The sequence below is a fragment of the Hippocampus guttulatus genome, chromosome 17 (assembly GCF_054856545.1).
Source record: "Hippocampus guttulatus isolate MCC_2025c chromosome 17, RoL_Hgut_1.0, whole genome shotgun sequence".
Lineage (NCBI taxonomy): Eukaryota > Metazoa > Chordata > Actinopteri > Syngnathiformes > Syngnathidae > Hippocampus > Hippocampus guttulatus.
This window is the reverse complement of record NC_141277.1, coordinates 2,903,198-2,931,189: the sequence shown is the minus strand read 5'-3', so window position 1 is coordinate 2,931,189 and position 27,992 is coordinate 2,903,198. Positions and strand designations below refer to the sequence as shown.

The following is a 27,992-nucleotide window of genomic DNA, read 5'->3' as shown; positions in this document are numbered from 1 at the left end:
CTTTTAATTAACTGCAATGGTCTACGCGTTTGATACTTTCGTTGGGCTTTCATGTTTACGGACTGACTGGGGTTTTTTTCTTGTTTTTTTTTTTTTAAGCTCCCGGATGCTTTCGTATCGCGGGTGAATTACCGCTGAAAAATGTGCCTGATGCCTCCAATGAGTGGACTTCAGAGCCGAAATCGACGCCAGTTTAGGTTTGTAAAAGATGCGCTAAAAAGTCCCCGATGTATTAGCACTTGATTGGACAATTCTTGAGAATCGCTACCATATAATTCTTTTATTTTAATGTCGTCATTATAATTATATAAGTGCCTGTTATTTATCCCTTTAACATGTTTAGAGCTGGTCACAAAAGTCTCAGTCTTTTTTTTCTCCAATTCTACACGATACATTTGAAAGTACTATCCCTGTTGCATTAAAGTAATTAAGCCGGTGTATTAGTTCAACGTATTGGCTGGTTCTTATCAGGTTTGTCACACTATGAGACTGTTTTTACGTGATCGGGATTGTTGGTTTGCTTTTTTTTTTTCTCGAGCCCCTGCAATGTCCATACAACAAGGACATGTTTCTGGTGTTGATTTAGTTTGATATATATATCACAAACTGACAGTGTAAAACCATTCTTACGATGGTGCAATTACGATCACTTACCTTGTTGCAAAAAACCCCCACAAAAAAACCAGCTATTTTTCCACATTCAAGGGGGCGAGGTTAGTTGTCAAACTTTAAATCGAATGTTAAAAAAAATATATATATATATATCAACGGGAACGCCAAGATCACCAAATAAATTCAAAGTGATCAACTGTCATTTTCAGTTTTGTGCCCAGGCAAGAACAGTTTGCGAATGTTCCGCTACTTGCGATGTATACAGCCGAGCTGATTTAACGGCAGTCATTTACACGTCCCGCATCATGCTATGTAGTGTTGCTTACATGTACCCATTAAATGTGTCCGAAGAAGAATTTCACACCTAAGACGTTGCCAGTGTAATGTTTTTTTTTTCCTATCTTGTTGAGGTCATGATATCAGCTTCTTTCAATGAATGTTTCATATTATATTCTATTTCTCATTAAAAGGCTATATTTAATAGTATTTGGCACGCTTGTTTTATTGTTTATCTTCGTTCTTTGGAGAGATTTGGGATTTATTATTTTTCAATTTCATAAAAAATAATAAATATGACAAGACTGAGTTGGCCGATGGCATGAAGGTGAACTTGAGTGCTTGTTTCCTGGTGCTGTACTGACACTGAATGGTTTTTGTTTCTCATACATCCAATGCAGCTCGGTCACCCTGGAAATCTCTCCGTATGCCTTCTCTTCTCCAGGTGTCTTCCTTTGTCAAACCTTTTTGGGGGCAGAATTTTTCCTTGGCCTGGATGGGGAGTTTTGACCAGGGAATGCCACTGAGAAGTGTGGATTTGTGAAGCCATTTGAAACTCTTTTGTGTTTCAGGGTTATAAATATAAACTTGACTTCAGTCGAGGAACTAATCGGATAGTTAAGACGGAGAAAGGCTTTTTTGTAAGAGGCTGCTGCTTCAATTTCTTTATGGCGTCCTTTTCATGGAGACGCGCGTCCGTTCAGCCCGGAGCTGGAAGGACGGGGACGTGAGAAAAGGGGCCTTTAAAGGCAACCCATTGTCCTCAAGCATTTGAGCACTACACTTGAGGAAGAAAAATAGCACCTGCTTTTCATGCCAGCCATCAGTCCTGCCCGTGTCTCAAAAGGAGCCCCTTTACACCACCCAAACCGAAAAGGCTTTTAAAGCGAAATAAAGTTTTCCATTTACGTTGAGTGGATTGGCCAACACGGGGAAGCCGTGTTATTTGTTACAATCTCTTTAAAATGGTTACGATTGGCGTCGAACCCTTTTGTTGCATTCGTTTTTTTTTTTCCCTCCCATCCGTCAACAGGCAATGAACAACACACATGAGGTTTCCCGCTGTGCCTTTTAACCCTGACCGAGCTAATTGACTCGATATTGTTATCCGAGCACCTCAAGTGAGCCTTAATCAATCCAAGACTTGACTCTTTTTTCTTCTCCCATTGATGCAGTCGGCTGTATCACGGTTTATTCTGTGCTTCGTCCCCTCAAGATAATAAAGAAATAGGTCCCTCAAATGGACACCATCCTTTTTCAGGAAAACCCCCCCCCAAAAAACGTAGTTGGTTCGAACTCCTATTTTCATGTCATCCCTTGAATAGATACTCTGCCCCAATCAGTCATCAACTGCACTTATGATCCCCCCCCCCCTCAAATAGATGCCTCCCCTTTCGTCACATCTGGAAAAAAACAACTGCCATTTTTTTTCTGAAATGTTCTTATGTACGGTATACTCCAACAGCAATTATCTTGAAACTTTAGGAATTAAGTTTGGAAAGTCGTTTCCACGTTTCCTTTATTAGGAGATGTCTTCTTTTTTTTTTTTTTTTAATTGGCCGTGTCGTTCCAATTGGAGGTGCCGAGACAGCGGATGTTTTCCGAGCAAGTCAACTGAGGTTGTGCTGGCATCTGTGCACACAGAGTGGAATGGTGTCAGGACTTTTAATGTTATCGGATTCGCCATTGTATGTTTTTGTTTTATGTGCTGAGCCTCGCTAGCTGTATGGCCGGATCGCATTTCACGAGGTGGGTGGGGGGGGGGGGGGGGTGTACGAGGGCTGACCTTAGCAGACGTTAAGATGGATCGTAATGGAAGCTTTCAATTTTATTAGCTGGGAACTTTGGAAAAGCTGTCAGCGCTTACCCCGTCATGAAAAGCTTCTGCCGGGATTGTCCAAAACAACAAAATTCTTGTGATCTATGATGAGGGGAAGTCTTCATTTGTCATGCATTTTGGGAATAATAACCATTGTTTTTGTCATGTGACAGTAAAGGAGAGCTCAATAAATAAACAAGACAATAATGAGAAATGCTGGAGAAAAAAAATGGAATGACACAAGGCGGACCGAGAGGAGTTTGCGCCCCAGAACGTAAACGTGGATCTGCACATGGTGGAGCAAGCGCATGCCGGTCGACACCAATGATGCCAAGTCCTCATTATGTAAGATCATCTTTCAATCTTTCATACTGTACACGTAACTGAGAGTTTAGTAACAGGCTTTGAGGCTGCTGCTTTCATAAGAAAGGGAGTTCAGACGCGATCGGAAGTTCACGTCTTCATGCCTGTGTCAACAGTCCAGTTTAGGGACATTTGTGCCATCGGCCTCTCAGTCCAGATGGATCACAACTACTTCCTTGAGACTAATTCCAATATAGAAAAGGTTTTGGAGCGTTATGGAAAGACCACAAAAGCTGTAAATAGCCGAGTTTTATTTCTTTAAGAAAATAACAGAGGATGGGTTCAAAAGAAATGCAAATAGCTGAATTTGCGGCAGGTTAGAGTGTTCAGGAGGGACAGCCTGGGCCGTTTACATTCTGAGGCAGGGTTGAAAAGATCAAGCCATGCGACGGGTGCTTCCTTTTCACGTGTGCCGCCACTCTGGAAAAATTATTATTTTTTGCCCTCCTTAAAATTGACATAATACCAGAAAAAGGAACACCTCCATGTCCTTTCCCTGCGCTCTCTTCCAAAGGACAGCAGCAGGGCGGAATAGGATTACGCGGAGGCATTCATCCCTTTACGAGGATGTGGAAGGGAATGAAGCCAAGAGGAGGGGCGGCCTGAGACCAGAAAGTCGTCATTTCATATTGGAAAGGGTCACTGTGCTACTTTTACTAATAAGGACTTGTGTCTGTTTCAGGGACAAGCTCCTCCTTGGGGGTTGGGCCGAGCTCTCCAGGCGCTAAATGCCCAATTAACCTCATGCGGCCCACGCACATTTTTTATTTGAATTTTTTTTTTTTGCAAGTTTAAGTGATTCCCGAATGGCCAAAGGTAATTTAGGAATTTAACGGGACGGCACGCTCGCCCCGTTGTCAAACGGCGCTCGAGTCAGCCGACGCTAATCGATGAGCTCGGCCTTATTTAAAATGCGACACAAACGCTGCTCTGGCCTGTGAGTGTGGAGATAACCATCGAGGATTATTTGAGTTGGGACACAATATCGGATCCTTATCTCGAATGAACTTACAACCCCGGCTACTTTTAAACGCTAACGCTCGCTTGAAACCCGAAACCAGGTCCGAGACTGGAATTGAAACTGCATTCATATTTTAAAATTGAAATGTGTCACCTTAACCCTGGCTTGAAACCATTCTGTCAAACTTTGGCACTGGTTTGAAACCCAAATTTGAAACACTAACCCTGACTTGAACTCCAATTTCAAACAGCGGGTTTTGAATCACTAACTCTTGCTTGAAACCATCATATGAAACCCCGCCTCTTGTTTGAAACCATAACCCGCGTTGTAAAACCGAATTATAAAAACGCTGATTCGCACTCGGTGCAAAAAAAATGCGATTTCCATGCGTACGCTTCGATGTGATGTGACGCACACAGAAGCGGTAACTTTCCAGTTGGTCATCTTCGGAGGGGCCGGGCCGGCTGCCGACCCCCCTTGGGACCGCACGCAGTTTTGCCATCTGCCGCCAAAATTGAGCAGGTTTCACGCGTGCCTCTCGCTGTTGCCGCCAACAGGCAGGAAACGGCGCTGCTGCCAGTCACTGAAATAAAAAAAACCCTAAAAAAATAAAACACTGCTGACGAGGCAGCGAACGCGCAGCGTGAAATAGCCGCTATATGTCATTTTTAAGACTTTAAATCAGAACCCTGGCTTGGAAACAAACCCAATCCGACTCTGACCGGCCCTTTGAAAATGTCACTTAGGTATCAAACCCTTATTCAGCCCAAAGGCTCATCCACTCTGTCATACAACCCTACGTTGAAAACCTCCCGCCCCATTTTAAAACCCAAACTCTGGTTCCTAACCCCGATTTGAAACCTAACCTGAACCCGTAAGTGTGTCTTAAAAGCCCAACTTGAGACCCTAGCCAAGGCTCGAGATTGGAATTTGAAACCCTGAACCTCCGGTTTGAAATGCTGACGTGAAGCCCGCACCTAAAACGCTCATCCTGAATGGATAGCACACTTTGAAACGGCACGTTTGAAACCCAAACTGTGGCTTCCAACCATTTAGCTGTCTTGAATCACATTTTAAAAACAGAACCTTGGATTGAAACCCTCATTTCCCTTCAACTGTTCCAAACCCAGGCTGGAGTGGCTCAATTCCAACGCTAACCTTAGCATGAAACTCTCGCTGTAAACCAGAAATGTGGCTCAAAGTCGTCCTTTGACGCGCTACCCCGAAACCCGAACCCTGTCTTGAAACCCTATCGAGCTACGCAGCCCTTTCATCCGGTACGCCTCCCAACATTTCCTTTCCATTTCCTTCTCAAACAAACCTCTCGTCGTCCGTATCTCCCATCCCCATCGATCGCCTCTTGTTTCTCATTCTCCGGCCTTCCCTCCAACCCCCTTTCGATGCGTTTTGATGTGATTCTTCACTCGCCTAAGTAAGAGTGAACCAGCCCGGGGGGGACGGGGGGGGGGGGGGGGCTTTCCATCAAAGTGGCTGCCAGGGAGACAAAGAAGCTTGGCAGCCCCCTTTTGCTCGCCGCGAATGCCCTCAAAAAGGGACTTAACTGGCAATGCCACCTTTGATCAGTCCGCCATGACTTTATTTCCCGCGGCACCGCCGCCACTGTCGGGGGAAATGACTGACTGAGTGATGCTGCGGCTTTTCTGCGACGCGGCATTGAAAGCATCTTAGTATGGGATCAAAACACCCACTTCGCTTTTGGGATGAAACTTTTGAGATGAATCTGTCGGGAAGTTATTGCCTTCAAACGCATGAGACGAGCAACTTTACATTTCATTTGCGTTTTTTTGGATATATTTCTCCCTTTCTTTGAATCATAGATAAAATTGAGGCTTGTTGATGTTTTTAACCTTACCGAGGGAATCGATATTAAAAAAAATCCTTTGTCCACATCCACACTGTTTAATTTGTGTCTCTCTCATGACAGTCTGAAAAAAAGGAGTTGTCTAAACTTTAGTCAACATTAAACGGGCTGCCTTTAAAGGAGTCCCGCCCCCCGCACTTAGCTGTCAATCTTCAATGAGCACCCTTTTCTCCCCACCGGGACAATTTAAATTGACGATGAAACAGACCGAAGTTGACGTCTCTGTGGGGTGCGTTCAGAAGCAGTTGGATGGAGGGTCCTGGCGCTTTTCACGCAGAGCGGGCTTCGTTTTTTTTTTTGATACGGCAAGGTCGAGCAGCGGTCGAGGCCGCCTGCTGCACGGGCGCAAGGACGAGGGCGGTCTTGCGGAGCTGAGCCAGTCAAAAAGCCAAGCCGCCGACACGGACCTCTCGCCTCGTTCCCGACTGGCAACTTTTTCTTGCGTCTCGCGGGCTCTCTGTAAAGGACGAGTCAGGCGAAAGGATGGCGATGGTGGTGTGTGTGTGTGTGTGTGTGTCCCTCCCCCTCCATCTGGTGCTGCACGCCGCTGTCAGGATGTCAGCCGGCACACCCATAATGAAGGGTGTCATCAAGGTTACCGCATCCTGGAACGTTGCCTGCCTCCTGCTCTCCCTTCTTGCTTCGCATCCCAGTCACCGCTTTGGTTTATCTCATGTGACACAAATATGTATTTGCTAAGTGGGATGTTGATATTCTTATAATATTGTCTGGAAGTCAATACGTTTACAGGGAATAGAATGGACCGGGGGCGAGTCTGCTCCCTCTCAAAGTTTGCTTCGGCGAGTGTGCATACCCTAATACGTATTTTGGAGTCATGTCTAAGACAAAAAAGATTTTTAGCACGTTCCCGTATCGCGTGTCTTCACAGCGTGGGTGTTAGTTTTACAATTTATTAACCAATCTAAGGTGGTCTCTAGTCTCTTTGATGATGCAACGTTAATGTTCATGTTTTAGGGTCTCCCAAAAGAGTTTGAAGGTACGAGGATTTTGCCCGACGCCAGTGTAATATATACCGTATTTTGCGTACTATAAGGCACTTCAGAGTATAAGGCGCACCTTCAATGAATGGCCTATCTGAAAAGTTTCTTTGTTCTTTGTTTCTTTGAGAGTTCACTTCTCAGTCCTCTTGGTACTCGGCTTCCCTCGATACTATTCTTCTCACGCAATTGTTGAATTCAGCGCTGCGCATTCTCATGTTCAGGCCACTGAAAACCAAGAAGACTGAGCGCCGGTTGACAACGGACGAAACGATCTGCAAGAAAGTAACTCAGACATATTTTCAGCACAATTAAACCAAAGCGGTGGTCGTTATAACGGATGCCAAATCTTCCCCTTCGATGCCATTTCCCCAAGCCGCAAGCTCTCATCTTGGCCCCCCCTTGTCCCTGAGATCTCCCATATGACACCGGGCCAGTTGGCTCCCAGTTCGCAACCTCTCCGGTTGCCCAGCTCGGACAGACTTTACGATAATCTGAGCTCCAGCCTCAAAAACCAGCAGACGAGCCTCTGTTCTCACGAGCGTTCAGGGTAAGTAAAAAAAACCCAGTTGTTCCATTCCGTGATTTCCCTTGTGGGGTCATTGCGTTATAGATGTCAACCGCCCTGGTCTCGGACAATCTTTCTTGCTTGATCCCAAAGTCGTTAAACACAATCGGAAACTCTCTCTCTCTCCCCCCAGTCCAAATATTGACTTTCCCTGCGGCCAAGCCGTCATTGGCAAAGTCTTGCTTCTGCGTGGATCTCCAGAGATGTCTTCCTCGATGCCGCCAGACATGAGGTCAGTCATTTTCAAGGGTGGCAATAACATCACGCTCTTACACTACCGGTAAGTTCTTTTCTTCAAATACAAAAAAAAAGTTTCTTTTTTTTTGTGTTGTATTATCATCTTATTCTTGGCTTTGACATTCTTCTCCCAAGAATTTGACTCTGAGTAAAATGACATTTGCAACAATTGTAACTTATATGACGATTCATCATGTTGTCTGATCGTATTTAAATGTATCACCATAATATTCAGACTTTCTTTTTTTTAATATCGTGACTTTTTGACTTCATTTTCGGAATACTAATGTAATATAATTTGCTTTTCAGCTGACCCCGAATATCCCTTCGCACTGTAACATTCTAAGAGTAAGTGAAGAAAAGGATTCACCGGTGGTGTAACGAGTGTGATGCCACCCTTGAGAACGACTGATCTCATGCCCGGCGGCATCGAGGAAAGCATCTCTGGAGATCCACGCAGAAGCGGGACTTTTCCAATGACGGCTCGGCCGCAGAGGAAGTCAATAATTGACTATCGAGACACTCGGTTGAGAGCGAGAGAGACCGAGGGAGCGCTTCGGATTGTGTGACACGACTCTGGGATCAAGCAAGTATGATTCTATTTCCATTTAAAAATATTTTTTGGTGTTCTCGTAACATTTTGACTTCATTTTCTGAATATTCCAGGGAAGTTGAAATGTCATCATTTGCTTTTCAGCTCACCCCGATGAGTTAAAAAAACAAACAAACCCTCCGCTTGACTAATTCCTCAAATGTGACAATCCTGATCGAAAATGTCATCACGATATGAAGAATGGACATTGAGAGGGGAACCAAGGGCTATTTTCCTACTCCTTGATGATAAATGAAGAGGTGTGTCTCAATACACATTTGTCCAAGAACATGTTTACCCGAATGAATGCACGATTCATCACATAAGATGAAAAAAAATAATAATAATAAACTTCCGGTGGACAAAACCTGATCAAAAAATGCATTTCAGTTCGGCATGAACACCGAGCCCTTTCACTTCTCACCAAACACATTCTCTCACAGGCACTATATTCCGGGGATGACGGCTGCCGTGATGTTAGGGATCACCCCAAATAGCGCTTTTGTTGAGAGAGAGGAAAGTGGCGTTGATACCCGAAGCGCTAGACGACCATTTTTGTCACCCCCCCCCCCCCTTCGACCTTGTCATGCGGCGAAGAAAATACACTTGTGCCGAGCTTTTAAAGAGTCATTACTGTCACAGGCGAATGTCTGAAAACACGGCGGACCGTGACTTTTAAATGCTGCCACAGCCTTGGCTGGATTTTGCATTTGCAGAGTGATGCGAGAATGATGCAAGGAGATGGAGGCAGGCCAACCATCTTAAGTTTTTTTTTTTTTTTTTTCTGTTGGGATGTACTGTAATCCCTTTTTTGTGGATGCTACCCCCCCGCCCCCCACCCACCACCGAAGTGATTTTCTCTTTCTTTCTTTCTTTTTCACTCGATGCACTGCCTCAGCACACACGCATGGCGGCACGATCAGCCTTGTGCTGCACAAGGGCGCTCGCCGGCGCGATCCAGCCCCCCCCCCCCTCCATGCATCCACTCCATGATGAGAAGCAAGCCCGCAAAGCCTCTTTAGGGGCTCGCCGCGGACCGAGCGAAACTACTGAAGACGACTGAACTGTCGCCCAGTGTGCCGCGTTCCATCACGAGTGGCTAACCGGCGACAACTCGTCTCGCTATGATTTGAAATTGTAATCGCCAAGTTCAACCCTTGTGTTTATATGTACTGTATATAAATCAGCCAAATGATTTGATCTCATACTCAATTGAGATGTAGCTCGCCCTTCTTCACTCCCACCCCCCCCCCCCCCCAAAAAAAAACCCAAAACAGATTAGCATGAGCTGTAGGAGGAAGATATTAATGGAGGAGCAAGAGCTTTATGGCAGCAAAATCCGTGGCCTAATGGACTGTATTGACCACATTAATAAAATAGAATGTCTTCCTAATGTCCTCGCCTAAGTGCATTAGATTTTTGCCTCGACGACGCTGCTGTTTGTTTGTCCGACTGGAAGCCAGATACACTCCAAACATGCTGTTATTGCTAGCTGCCCTCCAAAAGTGAAGCCTGGTGCTGTGACTACCCAACCGCAAGAATAATAATAATAATAATAATAATAATAATAATGATAATAATAAGGTGTGAGCAGTTACAAAGGGCCCTTGCAGTTCCTGGCCACATTGGAATTGCTTTTGTCTTTTCTTTTTTCTTTCTTTTTTTCCCCAAATACCACAATAAATAAATAAATAGATCATTTATAGGCACCAGTACTAAAAGCCTGAATTTATCTGAGTTAGCTCAGTTAGCGGATAGTAACGCGGTCTCTTGCTGATTGTGTGTGTTTCTGCGTTTGTGTGGCTTTAATGTAGTACTGCCATTCGACTAACAAAGCCGTAGCAACAACTAACCTTCATTGGCCCGTGTAAAAAAATAAATACAATCCAATGCTTATACATTCATTGGAAAAGAGAGTACTATACTCATGAATCTGTTGTGTGTTCTTCTCCAGAGGTTCCAATCTTGGAGCCTATGACATTTCTGATATTGGGCTTTGTATCCTTTCAGTTTAGGTCATTGGGGTCAAGAGTTTTATTTCTTTACTTCCAAAGGTTTGCCTCATACATTGTCAGTGAAGGTGAAGGCGCTTGAAGGATAGTAGCAGAAAAAAAAAAGGAATAAAGTAAAAAGAAGATTTCGAGTTTTCCCGTCATCCTCATTCAAAGAGTAAAGCCTGTGGGTTTTTTTTTTGTTTTTTTTTTGTAAGCTGAAAGATTTATGCAGTCCTGATAAAGACAAAAGTACACTGCTCAGCTTGGGCTGGGTGTATGTATTGTTATTTACTGAATGTTCACATCTCTCAAAGGGAGCATACGTTGAATCTTGGTTACAGGGAGTGAATCATAATCATTATTTTTCAAATATGACTTTGATTGATTGGTGCATAGGAAACAACTCATTGAGGATAAAACATCAACGGAGTGATGACCAAGACTTGTGAAAATAAAATAAATGGGACAAAAAGATAAGTGCAATGCTTAGGAATGAAAATGCAAGAGGCTTGAATTTGTCCTCTTGACAAGGTCATTTTGTACTTCACAAAAAGAATAGAATGCTCAAGAATAAAGTGCTTACCATGCAGCGATGAATCGGTGGCTAATATTATTCAGGTCAGGTGCCTAAACTTGTCCGACTTCCGATACGTTGGCATTTCTCTCGCCATCAACAATCTTCTACTCAAAAGCTGTGCTGATGTTAAATCCGAAGCGATGCTACAAAACGTCCTTGAACGTAATACCGCAACCTTTGGTGGCAGTAAATGGAGTGAATTAGTTCAATGTATTTCCTGTGTGAAGAGAACTCAGCGTCAGCTTTAAAGCGTTAACGTCCACAATTGTACTTTATCTACAGTATGTCCCGATGTTCCATCGATTTTGTTGCATTTATTTTGGGCAGCTGCTGCAACATCCACTTTGTGCTTTGTCCAGCTGCTATCTTTCTGCTAACCTTTAAACCACCATAAATAAATAACTAAATGATGCTGAAATTTCTGGTTCCCCTGACTTTTCATTTTTAATCTGTTCGGCTCTTTACCCACAAGCTACTGTCATGAAGTTGATGGTTTCTCCTGCAGTAATTAAAGGTTACTGTTGCAGAAGAAAAACACATAATTGCTATACTAATGCATAACTAAACTCTGAAAAGCATGCAAAAAAAAAAAAAAAGAAGTGCGGGGGTTTTGAATTACCAGGCATCCTCCATTTTGTAGAGCTTGTACAAAACATCTAAGAGTTCATTGTAGTACCTTAACATTATTATTAGTATAAAAAAAGATCTCACACTTATTCAAACAATGAAAATAACATGTTACAGTAATTCTATAATGAAAAGATTTGTGCGTCTCTGTGCATTTATTTTATTTTTTGTGCTGATGCACACTGCACCCTAATCATCCGATCAATCTTACTTTCATAAAAAGTATAGAAAAAATAAAATGATCATCTTTCACCTTTCACGGTGGCGCAGTTGACACGCGTCACCGGAAGTTGTGAGCGCTCAGCAGCCCGCAATTACACCTTGCGATCGGAGCCGTTGCCCTATAGCTTTTATTTTTGTCTTATCAGTCAAAGTTCGTTTCGTGTCCAACTCACCGATGGCACTCGCAAGGAATGACAATCTGGATGGACGAGAGAAGCACTTGAAAACGCTAGGCGGGAGCTACGAAAGTGAACCAGCTGCAAAAGCGCGTCAAGTCTCCTACTCAGGTAGGCTGCGATTTTCCTTTTTACACACCTTGTCCACGTTATTTATCTGTTTCGTTCATCTTATGGCCGTTGCTCGTCGCGGCATGCGTGTGTAAATGCGTGCGGGTGCGATCGGGCAAGTTTGGTCGATCTTTGGTCTAAAATGTTTGTGCAGCGCTTTCTCAAGAGACTTTGGATTCCCGGATCAGGTGAGCAATCATCCCCATAATCGCAACTGGCGGATGCATGAGACAAATGCAACGATAAGATGTTCTCCTGTACCGCAGCGGTTGCTTTTGATCAGATTCGAACGGTGGAAGGCTTCGACCGACCCGCCGCGCAATTCTTTCTCTCGCCACCTCATAATGCAGCCGTGACCGCTCCTTACCTCTCGGGCAGGTCTGAGAATACCGTGACCTTTCATTGCAAAGCCCTCCCCATGCATGGAGATCATTGGCACAGCTTAAGGATTTGTCCGAGGATCGGTCGTCGGGCGGGGGTGCAGCCTGCTTAATGCCGCCGCTGGAGCGATGTTTAAAAGAGCCCCCGGGGGCTTGACAGCAAAGGCCCTTTTCTCTCAATTAGATTGATTCTAAAGCCGGTGGGCTTAACCTCCCCAGAAACACAATTTGCCTCCTTTGGCCGAGGGCGTCTGAGGCAATCTGACACAGGGCGCTTTCGGACAGTTCGGCTTTGCATGCCTTGACCAACATGGAATTTGCATGAAGAAAGTGAAATTTATTTATCAGCGTAAATCCCATGGGGACAACCACCGTGTTTTTTTTTTTTTTTTGTTATTGTTGTTTTTTGGGGGCGGAACAATGAACAAAAGCAAAACAGCAATCAGGAAATCGCAGCCAAGGACAAATAGTTTTCGGTGAAAAAGGGATGTTAGTTTAAGGACCAAAACAGCAATTCAAAACATCCGATTACTCTTGGGCTGCAGTAACACTTGTGACTTGTTTTTTAAGGCCATCAAATAACCTCAAACATGAGCACTTTTTGTTGTCGTTTTAAAAAAAGCTTTTTATACAGAGGACAGTGTTGTAACGTTGACAAAAAAAAAAAGCTCTGCTGTGACAAAATGGCCATTTTGTAAAAAGCAGAACATCGGCGAGATCCAGGCGTTTCTCTCCGAAACTATCGTTTGAATATCCTCCTTTGCGAGCCGAGAAACGTTACAAGCACAAAGGCACAACGCCATGGTGCACCTTTTTCGTTTTTATGACTCCATACTGTATTTAAAACTGGAATGCTTTCCGCACCTTTGTACGTTTTTCACTCAAGTATCTTTTTTGTGTTTCCATGGAAACTGTCGATTTTCCATCACTTGGATTTTGGAAACCATTTGCATTTTTTGGCTCAGTGTCCGAGATCTCAACCCAAAGATGTTTTTTTCTTCTTCTCATAACCTGATCCGCTTTGGTATGAACATGGCCTCCTGAAGCTCCAACTAAAATGTCACCGAAAGGATTTCCTCCGCGCCTTGTCTTATCACGGGACAGGTTGGCACTAATTTCCTGTCTCTTCAAGCAGTCGTTTCCAACTTACAGTCTAATAGGGCGAAAGGACTGCGATGATAAACCCGACATGACTTCAAGAGGGCAGACAAATAAAGCCCCGTGATGTGTAAAAAGGAAGAAAATGAAAGCCCCGACAATACCTTGATGTCACAATTGGCGGTTTGAAAGGTGACAGGCCTGTTTAGTATCCAGAGCGAGTCGCATCCTTCCCCCTCCACGCGCAGTGCAGTGTTGTGTGATGCGCTTCGATCGCCGTCATCCCATCTCATAATCGCGTCAAAGTCACACGAGCGGTTTCCTTAAAAAGCCGCGGACAGAACTCCCCGGACATCTCTTCTCTGTCATTAGCAATTTGCAAGTCCAAACAGCAAGTCCTTACTCCATCAAGAAGTAAACGCCTGTCGCGTTCTTGACAAAGTCTGAAGTAATCTTTGGACCGGCACCACAAAAACCCAAGTCCCTGACCCCCACTGTAAAAGATACTCCTAACGAACGAGTTAAAAAAAAAAAAATATTGATCACGGGAAGTCTGAAGATAATCAATTGGGAATCGTAACTTTCCTTGGAAAACAGGAGGATTGTCCTTCGCTGCGACCATTCATGTGGATGACTTCCTAAACGTCTTGGTCTCCTTAAAAATGTGTCTAATTAGTAGAATTTACACTTCTCCTTGTGACGTGCCGCTCGGGGGTGGGGGGGGGGGGGATAATTGCGACATCCATTATAGCTGCTATGAGCTGACAAGGTGCGTATTTCTGACGGAAATAAAATCAATGTCGCGGGCTCTGTTCACGGGAACGCGACGGAGAGCAAAGTCGGGACCGGCAGCAATAGGAAAGAGCCTTTCCCGACAATTTATAACTGGCCTTCAGAATATTTTGGAAGATGGGAGAAGGGGGGGGGGGCTTTCTTTCAAAATGGATGAATGGGGAATGAAGGTGACCTTGGTCGAATGTTTCGTAAAATAGTGGCACCTGATTTTGCTACGAATGCTCTTTGATCCAGTGCGATGTGGCATGCAGCAGGGCACGTTTTTGAAGCCACTCATGATATTTACATGTGTTCACAGACCTGGTGCACCTAAGTTCATGACTTGGCTTGTCTTGGGGGCAGGATGGCTGAGGACCTTCCTGCCCCCACTGGCAAGAGGATGGCTGCATGCAACCACCTCCGCTTGGGGGGGGGGGGGTCGTCCTGCTTGTATGTATGTAGCTTAAATTGTTGCCTTTATGTTTCTGGCTGTCTTTACCTTTGCTTGATGTGATGGGTTTTAGCTTCACATAAGTGAAAAAAAATCAAAAGGCTGCATTTTATCAAGGTTTGTTTTTGATTTGTCTCTGTTGTTGAGTTCAGAGAAGGCAGGTCACCATGCTCACGCACAGAGTCATCATACTTGTCTGCTGTAAGACAATACCTGCATGTTTCATTTGGATGGATTTGTTCCGATCGTTCCTCAAACCACTTACAGCAGTGCCCTGACAGAACAGTTTCATTTTTTTCCGGTGAACTTGCTCATCACTGAAAACATATTTCAAATCACATTCCGTAATTGAGGTCAATGGAAGTACCATTAATCCGTTCCAGCCTTCCCCCCCAAAAATCAACAAGAAATAGTGCAATGTCCGAATTAAAGAAAATAACATTCCACAAGATTGTTCTTTAGGAAAAGACAATAAGAACAAGAAAAAAAAAATTACACCGTCCATGAACTTTAGCATCGAATGCTTCCATTCAAATCATTGTGCTGCTCCGGGCGTACCCGCCGTGGCCAGTATGCTACAATTATAGCACAAGTGTCAAACTCCGGTCCTCCAGGGCCGCTATGCCCAATGTTTTAAAATGTCTTCCTCCTCCGACACATCTGATTCAAACGCTCAGCTGACCAGACCGGTAGAGACGTGTGTCATGCTGCCGTACTGTAGAGAGCTGTTTTGCACAGTACGTTATAAAAAAATGATGAGACCTAAAATCACCTTCGCCGCTCTTTGCTTAATATTTCTGGTCAAGCCTCGTGGCAGTAGAAAAAGAAAAAAAAAACAAAATAGGCCTTCAGTTGCGTGCGTCAGAAGCCTCTACAGCTCAAGGCTTACTTGCTATATAATTTAGAAACCATCTAGCTGAATCTCACGCTTTTGTGCAGAAACTAGACCTTTTTTTTTTTTCGAATGATCAGACTTTTTTCTGACCACAACTTTTGAATTCCCTTTTGAGAACAGAGCCTTGTGCAGTTTTAAACATTTTGTTTTTTAATTGGTGGTTGAGAAGGTCAATACTGCTCCAGGCGACAAGCATAAATCTTGGAGTCTCCCTCACTCAACACTCTTTTTCAATTGTACTTGGTCGACGTAATGTGGAATCTCGTTCCGTTATTGATACAGATTTGAGTGTGCTGCGTGAGACCAAATCAAACCGGTCAGAAAGTGGGCTCATCGATGGCGCCTTCTTACGGGTGAATAAGTCGGAGCAGCAGGTGTATAATTGAGGATGAGCTGGGGCATGACGTGCATAAAAAGGAGCCGCCGTGTGAAGTTGACGCGAATACAAACTCCAGGCATCCTTTTGAGACGGCGCGTATCTTTCATGCCGCGGCGTCATGACATTTACAATGCGCAGGATGACATGTGGAAGCGCGCATTCAGTGTGACTGCAAAATAAATAGGACGGGTACATTTGTCGGCGCTTAACCTTCAACTTTGCCGCATAATCGTCTCTTTAGCGTCCATTTCCAAATCTACGTGATGGGATCCCATCGTGCTCTTTGCAATTAAAAATGGTCACTTTTGGAAAATGACCTTGGTGAATTTGACTTGGATGACTCTCTCCCCATTGTCTAAACCTCTGCACTATCGCTATCTATAAATAGATAGCGGCTTAAATAGGATTTTCTCCTCAGGGGTTGGGGGGGGGGGGTGTAGTAATAATCCACTTTGTAACGTCAGCTAACATGACAGGCACATTTCTCAATTAGCCGTAAGTGACACAGTCACTACTTTGCCGAGGTTTGCATTTTATAAAACATTGAGTCATTATCAGCCTTTGTTGTCTTGAACATAGTTTTTTTTATAATTTCCTGAATGCAAACAGATTGACATGTAAGTGGATGTGAAATACAGTATATTTGAGTGCATGTCGTCGATCCATTGATGTGGCGGACTGATGATAGACGGACTGCTAAACCTGAAGCACGGTTAAAATTATATGACGGAATGAGCGACTGACGATTACCTTTTGTTCGGACTCCAAAAAAATGACGGCCTGACGATGATGGCATTTTTTTTTTTCTTTTGAGTATTTGGCCTTGTCTGCACTCGCCGAGTAGATTTCTCCTCAATTATTTTAGCAATGAAACATACACGCTTGTGTTGCACTTTTGTTACGAGTCAACTTGTAGAAAACTTTGCATTGTTGGATTAGAATAGAAATGTGTCACGTTACAAGAGTTAAACCAAATCCTTTAACAAAAGTCAAACAAAGATCCCGATTATCTTTGTATGGTAACAGAATGACAAAAACTCGCAAGAATGCCAACCCGTGCGTTTGTTTGGTGACAGATGTACATTAAGGGCACATTTTTAACAAAGTAAAAAGCTTTTTTTTTTTTTTTTTTTTTTAATATGCCGAGGTCTCCACTGATTAAATAGATTTTACCATTAGCATCAAAAGACTTTTCTTACGTGTCTCGAAACGTTATTGTGAGCAAGACAACTCGTGTGGTTTTCCACAAAACCAAAAGTCAGGAAGGCAGGTAAATAAAGTATGGCAATGACAATCAATCTCCCCCCCCCCCCCCCCCTGCCCCCCCTTTCCCCTCCTGTAACCACCTCCACACTCACCGCCTCGTCCCGGAGTTGCGCCTTAACACCAGCCAGCAGTGACATACTGAAGCGAGCACAGGAGAAAAACACGTCATCCATCATACGGGCTCCAGGCGAGGCGAGCCGACCTCACCATCGCATTCATCTCTCGCTCCCCCCTTTCCGCTGCTTCCTTCATCCATCCTGTCTTTCAAGCATTGTGTTGTCCTTTTCCCACGCCTCTATCACTCTTTCTCAAATCCCTGAACTGTAACCGTAATCCAATTTTTCCACAAATCCATCACCTCAACTGTCCCTCCACTTCCTGTCACTTAACTGTATCTTTGGAAAATTAAAAAAACAACAAGGCGACCCACAAAACAATACCGTTTGGATGTTTTGTTATGTGGTGCTTCATCCGCTTGAGATAAAAATAGAGTCATTCTTTCAAAAAAAGAGAGTGAACGCTTAACTAAATTGACTTCCTCCCTGTGAGTCACTTGTAGGGCTGTCGGTAGCTGCAGTCTGCGCTGAGGAGTTGTCAATATTGCCCCAAATGGGACAAAATTGCCTTTTGTTAAAACCTCTGACGTTGTTTTTGTCTCTAGTATGCAAATGACCGACTTCTCGACCCGGGCGCGCAACTAACGCTCCTCATGTGCTTTCGTCTCAATCAAAAAATTGAGAGGAAGGCCACATTTGTGATGATCTCATATTGTGTACATTCACTTTTATGACGGCTTACTCGTGCCACGTAGTTAGCATCGTTCGACGCGTGAAGTCCGACGCTAAGTTTTAATTCTTTCATTTCGGTGTCATTTTGATGGTTTGATTCATGAGAGCCGCACTATCAATATTTCCACCCATCTTTCATTTTCGAGACCTCACCCGGCTCGCCGGCGAGCTCGAGAAATAAACTTGCGTGAAGCACCACAAGGAAAATGTGCCAACCCAACATAGGAAGGTGGGAATTGGGATTTGAACCCTAAACCTCAGAACTGTGAGGCAGATGTGCTGACAACTCATCCTCGATGCTGCCTTTGGCTATTTCTTTCAGGGCTACGTCGATAAGGCTCATAAATAATTTTACCTGGAGTGTGACTTGCTTATACGCTGTCAAATCAATATTTTTTTTAAGCTTGGAGCATTCCTCCACCATCTTACGATAATACGTAAAATGTGTGAATTTCATCAGCATTGGCCTTTCGGGTCTTCATTATTATCCGCTTATTTGAAAGTGTCCCTGAAAATGGGATACAGGAGGCAAAATAAAATAATGTACTCGTAAGGGCGAAAGATAGCTTGGCCGCTACATGGGCGGCTTCTGAAATAATGACTCTGGGAAAATCACTGCCCCCCTCCCAGCAGTGAGCAGTTTAATCACATTTTTCATATCACGGGCGCAAGTATTAGAAGGAGGAAAATGTCTCAAGGACAAAAGCGTGATGCATGCTTCGCACTGTGATGACTGGAGATAGGACCGATCTCCTGGATATCTTTTATTGCTTTTATATTTGCCCTGGTCCTTGGGTTGCTTATGAATTGAAATTTGTTTCCTGGAAGCACATTTCCAGCGACATTGAAGAGAAGAAGTAGCTGAAACAGAAAGGATGCCGCTTGCGTCCCTCTCCAAAGGCTTCTCGCGGCCATCCAGTCTGCCACTGATGCAATTGTTTCTGGCCAAATCTGCTCCATTATGTTCAATATCATGCCGGCCGATTCAATAAATGCTTCCACTTGAGAGAATTTTCACTGTCAATCAAATCGGTCCGATTTAATTTTTTGGAATGAGAAGATGTAGTTTTCCGAAGACTATCAAAGGGTCGCGGGCGCGCCGGAGCCTATCCCAGCCGTCTTCGGGATAGGCAGATACACCCTGAAACGGGTTGCCAGCCAATCGCACGGCACGCATTGACGAACAATCGCACCTTGGGACAATTTTGAGTGTTCCATTTGTAAATGATTGTGTTGGATTAAACTATTGTTGTGTATATATTTTTTGGGGGTGGGGTTAATAATGTTTAGGTTATCATTTCAAATGTATGTTGAGGTCTACAGAATATCGTTCATTTTTTTTTTTTCCTCGTGTAGTAAATTGACCAAGGTCATAACAACGGCCGCATGCCATAACAAGATGACATTATTATTCCGTTGAAGCGCAAGCGGAGGTGATATGCTGTCACGCTGACAAAATTCATTTCCCTCTCAGGTGATGATGAGCACGGCAAAGCCTTTCAAAGCGACGACACCCACTCAGCTTCTTTTTCAACCGACTGCGGCCGAATGCCGAGCGCGTTTGCTTTTGCGCTCGTGATTTAGCGCCCGGGTTTACTCGACAGGTGCGTGCCTTACGGCTCCGCGCGGGCTCATCGTTCAAGAGAAGCGTCATGATACGCTTTGTGATGCAATCCGCGGGCAACGGCGTGAAGTAGAACAATGGTCACAGACGAGAAAGAAGGACGGGGCCGTTGAAAAAGGGCAAAGGTCAGCTCAGCGTCACGACCGCTTTTAACTTCCTGATGAGCTCAGTCACAGTGAATAATTTCACACATTCACACAAAAGGGGCATTGTCATGACCATATCTCAGATTGCACAATGAAAACGTTTCCGCTCCAATATACGTGGCGGGGTGGCTCTTGAGCGTTAAAATCGGCTTGCCTGTTTGGGAATTTGGTTCATCTCTCGCCGCAATCTGGGCGTTTGAGCGCACCAAGGGTGTTTCCTTTGACAAGTGCAGGGCACACTTGCTGAAAGTAGACCAAACTTTACGCCTTGATGCAAGCGGGTCTCAGGTGGCGTGTGGCGATTTGGGGGAATTGCATCGACTCGAGGTAGAATACCGAAACTTGCGCGGTGACGTTCTTCTTAGCCAGGAACCTGTTGGCTGCAGTCATGCCGTTAGCAGGGGGCGCTGTCATGATGAGGCAACAACAACGACTTTTCCTGCCACGGCTCTTGCCTCTGCTTTCACACTACAACAAAGAAAACACCGTAGGATATCTTTGTAGACATGCTGTTTGATTGTCTGGCCTTGTGACAAGAACTCACAGCAAATGATGCCCCCCCCCCCCCCCTGCCAATGAAAGGATGCAATCAACATGCCTTTGGAACGTCGACTTGTCTTTCTCTCTTCAACCTGGGTTCTTCCACTCAAGGCTATGGTGTTTTTGTCTTTGGGTCACACTGGAAGATACATGAAGCATCAGCGCTGATGATTGTCCCCGGCAAGTCTGGTCTCATCCTCACCCCCTCTGCTCAATGCTGGATGAGCTGACAGAGCACATGAAGATAAAAGTATGTTTAAAAAAAAAAAAAAAAAAGGAAAAAAAAATCATTGAACTTTTCTGACCCGCCTCGTATATTGTGTATTTTTCGAATTTGTCCCTGAGATACTCTGTGATTGTGAAGACGTACATTTGAGAGTTTCTTTTTTTTTTTTTTTCTGAAGTCTCGTACTTGAGAGAATACGTCCAATAATGTGCACTTACTGCATATGTGTCCTCACCATGCAGACTTGTGAAGACGTGTACTTGCCAAGCCGACAGAGGATGCCCACTTTTGCAGTACTTGTGGAAAAAGCCTACTTGGAAGGACAAACTGTCGGCTCGGGAAGATGCTTATTGAGGAGGATGCTGCCACAGGTGGTTTTTTTGTGTCTTTTTTATGCTTTGCATCTTAATGAATCCACTCCCAGTTCTCGTCGTAAATCCGCATTAAAATGGAACTGCCTTTATAAACGAGTTTACTTAAGAAAAAAAAATGTTTTTATTCCTTCCAGCGAAGATTACAAAGTAGAAACGAATGACATGTTGTTAGGCAGTTCCAACCAGATGGCGGTTGTAGAAAATGTAGTTTTACAGCGGAAATGACCTATTTTGATAGCGTGGCGCCACCAAAATGTGCGTATCTGCTGACGACAGGCAGTCAGCCAGCCGCCGCTTTCTTTCATCGTTGGAGCAAGATCTGCATGGAAGATGATTTTTTTTTTTTTTTTCCCTTCCACTATTTGGTTTAACGGCACATTTGGGAAGCGTGTCATCGTCGTCAAATGCTCTTGTTAGGCTCATAAGGGGATGGTTAGTGGGACAAAGACGGAGCTGACAGATGGGAGAGGAGCCCGACAACGTTCACCGGGACTGATCTGACAGGGGGCCGCCATTAAGGCGAGTGACCGTCTGACAGGCTGTGTCATGCCGGCAGACGCTCTCGCAGGGAGCCAGTCGAGCAAGAGACAAAAGCCCCTGACTGACACAACATGGACTGACAGATGGACGTGGATGCCCCCCCCCCCCCACCCCCCCGACCAGACAACTCCTACTTGAAACTTATGGACCGAACTTTGATGTGATGACTTGGAGGCGGTCCACGCGATGATGATGCTCCAAATATGAAGAGCGCTTCTTGAATGTCAATGTCAAGCGCTTGGAAATGTTGGATCTTGCTAAAGTGACTTTGAAAAAGGGAATGTATTTACTTGACTACAATACTTGCTATAAAAAGTAACTTAGTTACATTTAAAAAATACATTAATGACCTGAATATGAACAGTTTGGACTGACAAAACTAACAATCATTATTTTTGTGAAAAAAGAGCATTTTCTGCATATCAGTGAACATAAATGGAGTACTTTTTTTTTTTAAGACTTCACTGAACAAATTGTTTTGATAAAACCTAAAATGTTTTTTTTTTTACTTGACATATCTCATTGAAGCTACAAAACAAGCTTTTGACAGCACAATGCGTCCCAGAAAAAAAACCCCGGAACTTTTAAATTTTTTGCCATCACAAACCCAAAATAGTTTCGGAATTTGCAGGCTGATGATTGACAGGTACATATTTGTTTGTGTTTTCATCTCCCATTGATGCATAATTATACATCAAGATAATGTCCTTATTATTCCACATTTTTTGATGAAGCAGATCATTTTGGAGTCCCCCCCCAAAACAACTTCAGAGATTCACAAAGATTTTTACTTCTCGTTTACGGGCGAAGGATGCTTCCAAAGAGTTGTTCTTTACAAATCCGCAAGATCAAGAAAAGGCCACGGCTAGCAAGGAGAAGCGGGAATAACCTTTGTTTTGAAACATGTAGAAACAGCAATATAAATGCTCAGTCACTGCAAGTTTTCAGCCCTGACCTTGGAGCGAGCGCAAGTGTTCTCTCGAAGGACATGCAAAGAATAATAAACTAGTTGCTGTGGAGGATGGAAGGTGTCTCGCCCCGTTGCCGGCGACGTGTTACTGCAATGCAGGCTCAGGCTATTTTCCTGTGCGTCTTAGTCACTCACACACGACGACAACAAAAACAGAAACTTAATTTTGCCTTATTACAGTTTGACTTTGTACGTCATGACATTCTTACATGACTCAAAGAAAATAGTTTTGAGAGAAAGGTCAACAGTGCAGTCATTATTTCATCCCACAAAAATGGGAAAATGGGAACAGCGAGATCGCAAATGTTTTTGTTGTTTTTAGACGGTGTGGCAACTGCCGGGACGGTGAAATAATTTACATTCATTACCTTTGCAGAGTGCAAAGGTGAGATTATTTTTTTTCCCCCCTTTCTTCTTATTGTTTTGTGTTGTGGTTTCCGCGAAAAAAAAAATGGAACCGCACTATGATACCAGGCAGCTCTGTGGCATGAGTGTCAAACTCGAGGCCCGGGGGCCATATCCGGCCCGCCACGTCATTTTATGTGGCCCGTGAAAGCAAATCATGCGCGTCAGCTTCAATGCACCTTGCTAAAATTTGGACAGAAATGTCGAAGTGTCATGTGCAATAACGTTGAGATTTTGCAAGAAATGTGTTACCCTGTTCACACTCACCTGAAAAATAATTGAGCAAACAACAAATTGAACAAACTAGGAGTGCGTCAATTTGTTTGTGTACAAGTAATTATACGATTTGATGAAATATACGAGTTGAAACATTTATTCGGTTTCACTGTCGTCACATAACTCCGAAGTGTCCCGCGACAAAAATGAGTTTGACACCCCTGCTCTAAATGGAACCGTCAACCCCTCTCCCCCAAATATAAATGATACAGTTTCCTTCCACGAAACACGACAATAACCTCAAGCAGTCATTGGCGAGGAGGGCGATAAATGAATAAAGTCGACCCTTTTGGAGAGGTCTTTCGCAATTTTAGGTTGTAGGGTATAATTCGATATTTGCGTTGGTATGATTGTGATAATATTGCGTGAGCCACAACTCGGACAACAGGTCACCTTTCAGTTCATTGAAGCGGACATTTGGAATGAAAATAAAAGACCCGGGAAGCGAACCGGGGAAAATGATGAATCAGTTAGGGACATCGACGGGCTGTAAGACGGGGAAGAGATTAGGAGATAATAGGGGAATTGTCTGTAGTTCAGGTTGTCATTGAATCCTTCCACTGTGGGTCAGCTTCTTGGGGCATCGACTTAATCGGTAATGACGACACAAAGGAGAAGGCTGGGCCGCCTCCAGATGAAAGCACTTGTCAAATTACCCGCAGAGCATCGATCCACCATCGATCCACACTCTGGCTGAGATAGGAGAGTGGGAACGGTTGGCCGATGGCATCCTTTTATACAGGTTACGGTTGCTGTAACTTATGGGGACCAAGTATGTCCAGAGATAAATAGCTAGTTTCCTTAACCAGCGATATCATCTGTCAGAGCTCAGAATCAACACCTCCTCTGCCACGATTTGGTCCTGCTTTTAGCTCGTCAAAGATCTGTTTTACTTTTTGGCCAGCAAATTGCCAGATGCGTCGGGGGCGTGCAATGGAATACGGCAGATCGCCGATCGCGGTGAAGAGCGCTCGACCAAATTCACACTAAACTAGCTTTGCCCTGGCACGTAAACGAAGATGTGCCCTTTTTTGCGCAGAGCGCATTCTACCTTCCGTCACCAATTGTCAGGTTGTGTGGGGGCTGCGTAAAACATTCCCGTTTAAAATCTTACTTTAAATTAGTTTAAATAAGCAGAATGTTTTGCCGTAAATATATTTCAGGTGTTTGTCCCATCTGTTTCCTGGTAGATTTTCACTTGAGTCAAAAGACAGAAACAACGAAGGCAGACTTCACACAATCTGAGACACAAGCGCTCCCATATGTTTGCACACAGTTGGACGTGTGATCCACATGCAAAAAAAAAAAAAAAGCGAGTGAAGCATATGCGATTAACACAACTCGAGTCACGATTCCTTTGGGCCACAGATTCGGCTGGCAGGCAACACGACGTAACGTGTCGGAAGAGAGGCTATTTAATCATGCCAAGCAGCCTTTGTCTGGCATTACAACGTGCTGTGTTCTATTTGTGACGGTGGGCTAGCGTTGCGACAGGTACGACCGATGATTACTCGCCGGTGGCCGAGCCACGACACAATGAGCCGCTGATTGTGAGCTTTGAATGAAACTCCTGATGCCAATCAGCTAATGGATGTGCTCAACTTATCCAGCCTTCTGCTTTTAAAGGATCGCTATGATCATATCGCGTACAGTATATGAGGCCAAGGGCTGGAAATGAATCGCGTTTGGGATCCAACTCGAGGCCGGGAATAAAGAGACTCCAATCGGAATCCATCAAAGGAAGTTGACGTTTCAACTTTGCACCAGACAAACGGTTCGAGTCAACCCCAAACCGATTCCGAGGTTGCGATTGTTTACTTTCATTTTTACCTGGCTTTAACTCTCACCCCATATAGCATCCGCACGCTAGGAAAATGAGATGTCAATGAACGACACTTTGCGTGTGATTTCGGGCTCCTTTGGATCATTGCCTTGGCGATAGGTGCCGACAACCGCTGCGCTTAACAAGTAGCCACCGGGGGCAGCGTGAGGGTGTCTGGAAAATGAGCATACACACGCCGAGGCAGGACCATCACCCACGCCATCTGTCGTCACTCCACAGGAACATAACCAGCACCATTTATTGCACATATGATTACTGGTTGGTGTTTTTCTGTTTTTTTTTTTTCCACGCTCTCTCTCTCTCTCGAGTAAGCCATCTGCTCAGGAAAGGTGAGAAGGGATTTGTGAAACGGAAGAGCATATCGATTCTCTGCTTTAACAAACGCCCATCTTTTCTTCGCATTTGGCAGTGCTTGAATTGTCAACGTGTTCATTCAAAGCCAATTATCAGCAGTATCTTAACTCGTTATGATCACAAGTGTTTGTAGCCCCCCCAGAGAATCTGCTTGACAAATGTCAGGTCACCCGAATACGCACGTTTTACTTCATGCTTTGACAACTGCATCATTTCATGAAATTCAGTTGTTGATAATAAAAAAAATTTGGACAATGCAAATTCAGGCACACGAAGAATCAGAAATTGGTGAGCACTGTTAAATAGGAAAGTTGATGTCGTAAAATGTCTCACTACCGCTATAATGAAATGAAAAAAACATGGTCACCATTAATAATCATTTATTTGATCAATATTTGTTAATTCATTTTCGAATTCCAATGTATTTGTGCTACTTTTCACTTGATGTCATTAGTTACTGTAAATTAAACTCCCGGACTTTTGTAACTTTGATGGAGAGATTCCTGATAAATAATGAAAGCATAATTCAAATCGCTCAGTCTGGCGACATTAACAATCCAGCAAATTTACCCTCTTATTTTATGCTGCTTCATCTCGCAGAAGTGTACTTAATGTGCTGATCCATTAGCTAGACCCCCCACCCCCACTGCCCCGCCCCACCTCCCATTCCAGTGTCTTATTACCATATTTGAGATGGCATCTTCAGCCTTGTGCATTATGTATAGCCCACATCTCAGTGATATGCACCCTCTGGGTTCCTTCGCTGTATATTCTTTGTATTTTTAATGCTCTCCCCAAGAATCTCATTTTCTCGCTAGGACTCATTTAGGCTGCACGATTCACATTTCACATTCCGACATGGCCATAACAGCGACTCCGTAAATTGGTACTGTGGCTGCGGGGTTTGGAATATGAGGGCTGACTTTGGACTTTTGGGTGATGAGGTGAAACTCGACTTCCCCCACCTTTCAGTTCTTTCATTTCTCTGGGACGAGTTGAGGAAGAAATCATTCTTTAAGTGGTGGAAGTGGTACTCTGTATTTGACAAGTGGCCTGACCAGGTGGAGGCTCCTCCCAAAAAGACTCTCAAGTCAGATCATCGGTTATATTCTAAGACATGTGCAGGCACATTGAATGACATCGCAGCCAATTACTGATGGGTCTTAATAGGAGTTACTTTGTTGAACATGATCCTTGACTCAAAGTGCCCCGTGATTCCCCATGCAGCCAAATTCCATTTGTCAAAATAAACCGTTACTATCAAGATCTCAACCTTGCATCAAAACCCACCAGTGACATGGCTAATATCTTCCCGTGTAACTCTGTGTTTCGGTCTGCCTCATCTGCCGCCACTGAATGACGGGTTAATGAGGTTCATACATGCCCCGTCCGATTTCCCGCTATCATCTCACTCAAGACATTTTGACAGCAGGCAATTAGGAGCGAACAAAAACAGCGGCAAAGTCTCGGACAGCATTTGGCTCCAACTGTTTCCGAGAGTCCTCTGCTTGAAAAAAAAACAAAAAAAAAACAACAACACACAACCACACACAAAAAAACCATCATAGACCAGCATGGTTTTCTTGTGTTTTTGTGCAAACAAAAAATCTAACCAAAACAGCCAAGATTTGAACAGCCCAACCTCCGGTCAGTGGGCAACCTGCTCTCTGAAAAGACCCCGCACCCACCCAGCAGTGCCAGAATGTTGCTGGGGCCTTGCCAGGAGATGGCAGCCAGGTGATCTTGCTAACGTCACCAGCTACCGGCAGGGCGACAACAGCATGCTGGTCTTGCTGGGTGGCTTTGGCTCACTTGGTCCAGCAGGTTGACCAGTGCCCAAAGGGTTCGGCTGTGTAAATCTTGGCTGTTATCGAAAGTAGATGCCCACCCCCCAAACAAACAAAAGAAAAAATTCGAAAAAAAGCCAAATATAGCTCAAACCTATTAGTTTAGGTGCAGTTCAATCCAAAAGAAACAAGCACGAGTAGTACAGAGTGAGTCTAATTGCAAGAAGCAAAAAATGCAAAGTGACGGTTAAAGACAGAGAAATAGTACATTCGTAAGAAAAATGACGCATGAATGCCTCTTTTGGCATCCACGCATTCCCGGAGCATCTTAAAATATCTTGCAGTCGAGTCTCTGTGACTTGCCTGTTGTCCTTTTGGTTTGGGAGCAGCGGCGCACCAACGTGCGGTGACATCCTCCGACGCGCTTTCGATTAATTCAAGTATGACGTTAGCATGCGGAGTGCAGACGTTTCGCTCTCGCCACTTCTTTATCAAACCCGAGTCAATATCACCTTGGGGGGGATGCGGGGCTAGCTGAGGTGGCTTGTATTCGCTTGATGTACGACCCGCCTGCATGGTTTGTGACTGCCTTATCGCTCAATCACTCTGCAAGATGGAGACCCGCACTCTGACGGCTGACGGACTGTAATGACCCCCCCACCTGCCCCCTGCTCCCTCAATTCCCACCATCCCTTATATAAACCCCCAATGCACATGCGCCACCTGAGTGTGGGGACTAAAATGTAATCTCTGTATTAGCTCTCAACTGTACCGTTGCGCCAGTTGCTGCGAAATAAAGAAGAAAAGAAGAAGAAGAAGAAAAAAAGCATACTAGAACATCTGAACCTTATTTTGAGTTTA

The 27,992-nt window shown here is 44.3% G+C and overlaps 1 long non-coding RNA gene across 1 annotated transcript; it reads left to right on the top strand.

The window, feature by feature from the left end:
- The first annotated feature begins 7,710 nt into the window (after nt 1–7,710).
- LOC147191496 (uncharacterized) lies at nt 7,711–9,501 on the top strand. Its single transcript, XR_015103588.1, has 4 exons — nt 7,711–7,759; nt 8,026–8,306; nt 8,414–8,568; nt 9,207–9,501. It is a non-coding gene; the product is annotated as an uncharacterized LOC147191496 (long non-coding RNA).
- Nucleotides 9,502–27,992: the final 18,491 nt, after the last annotated feature.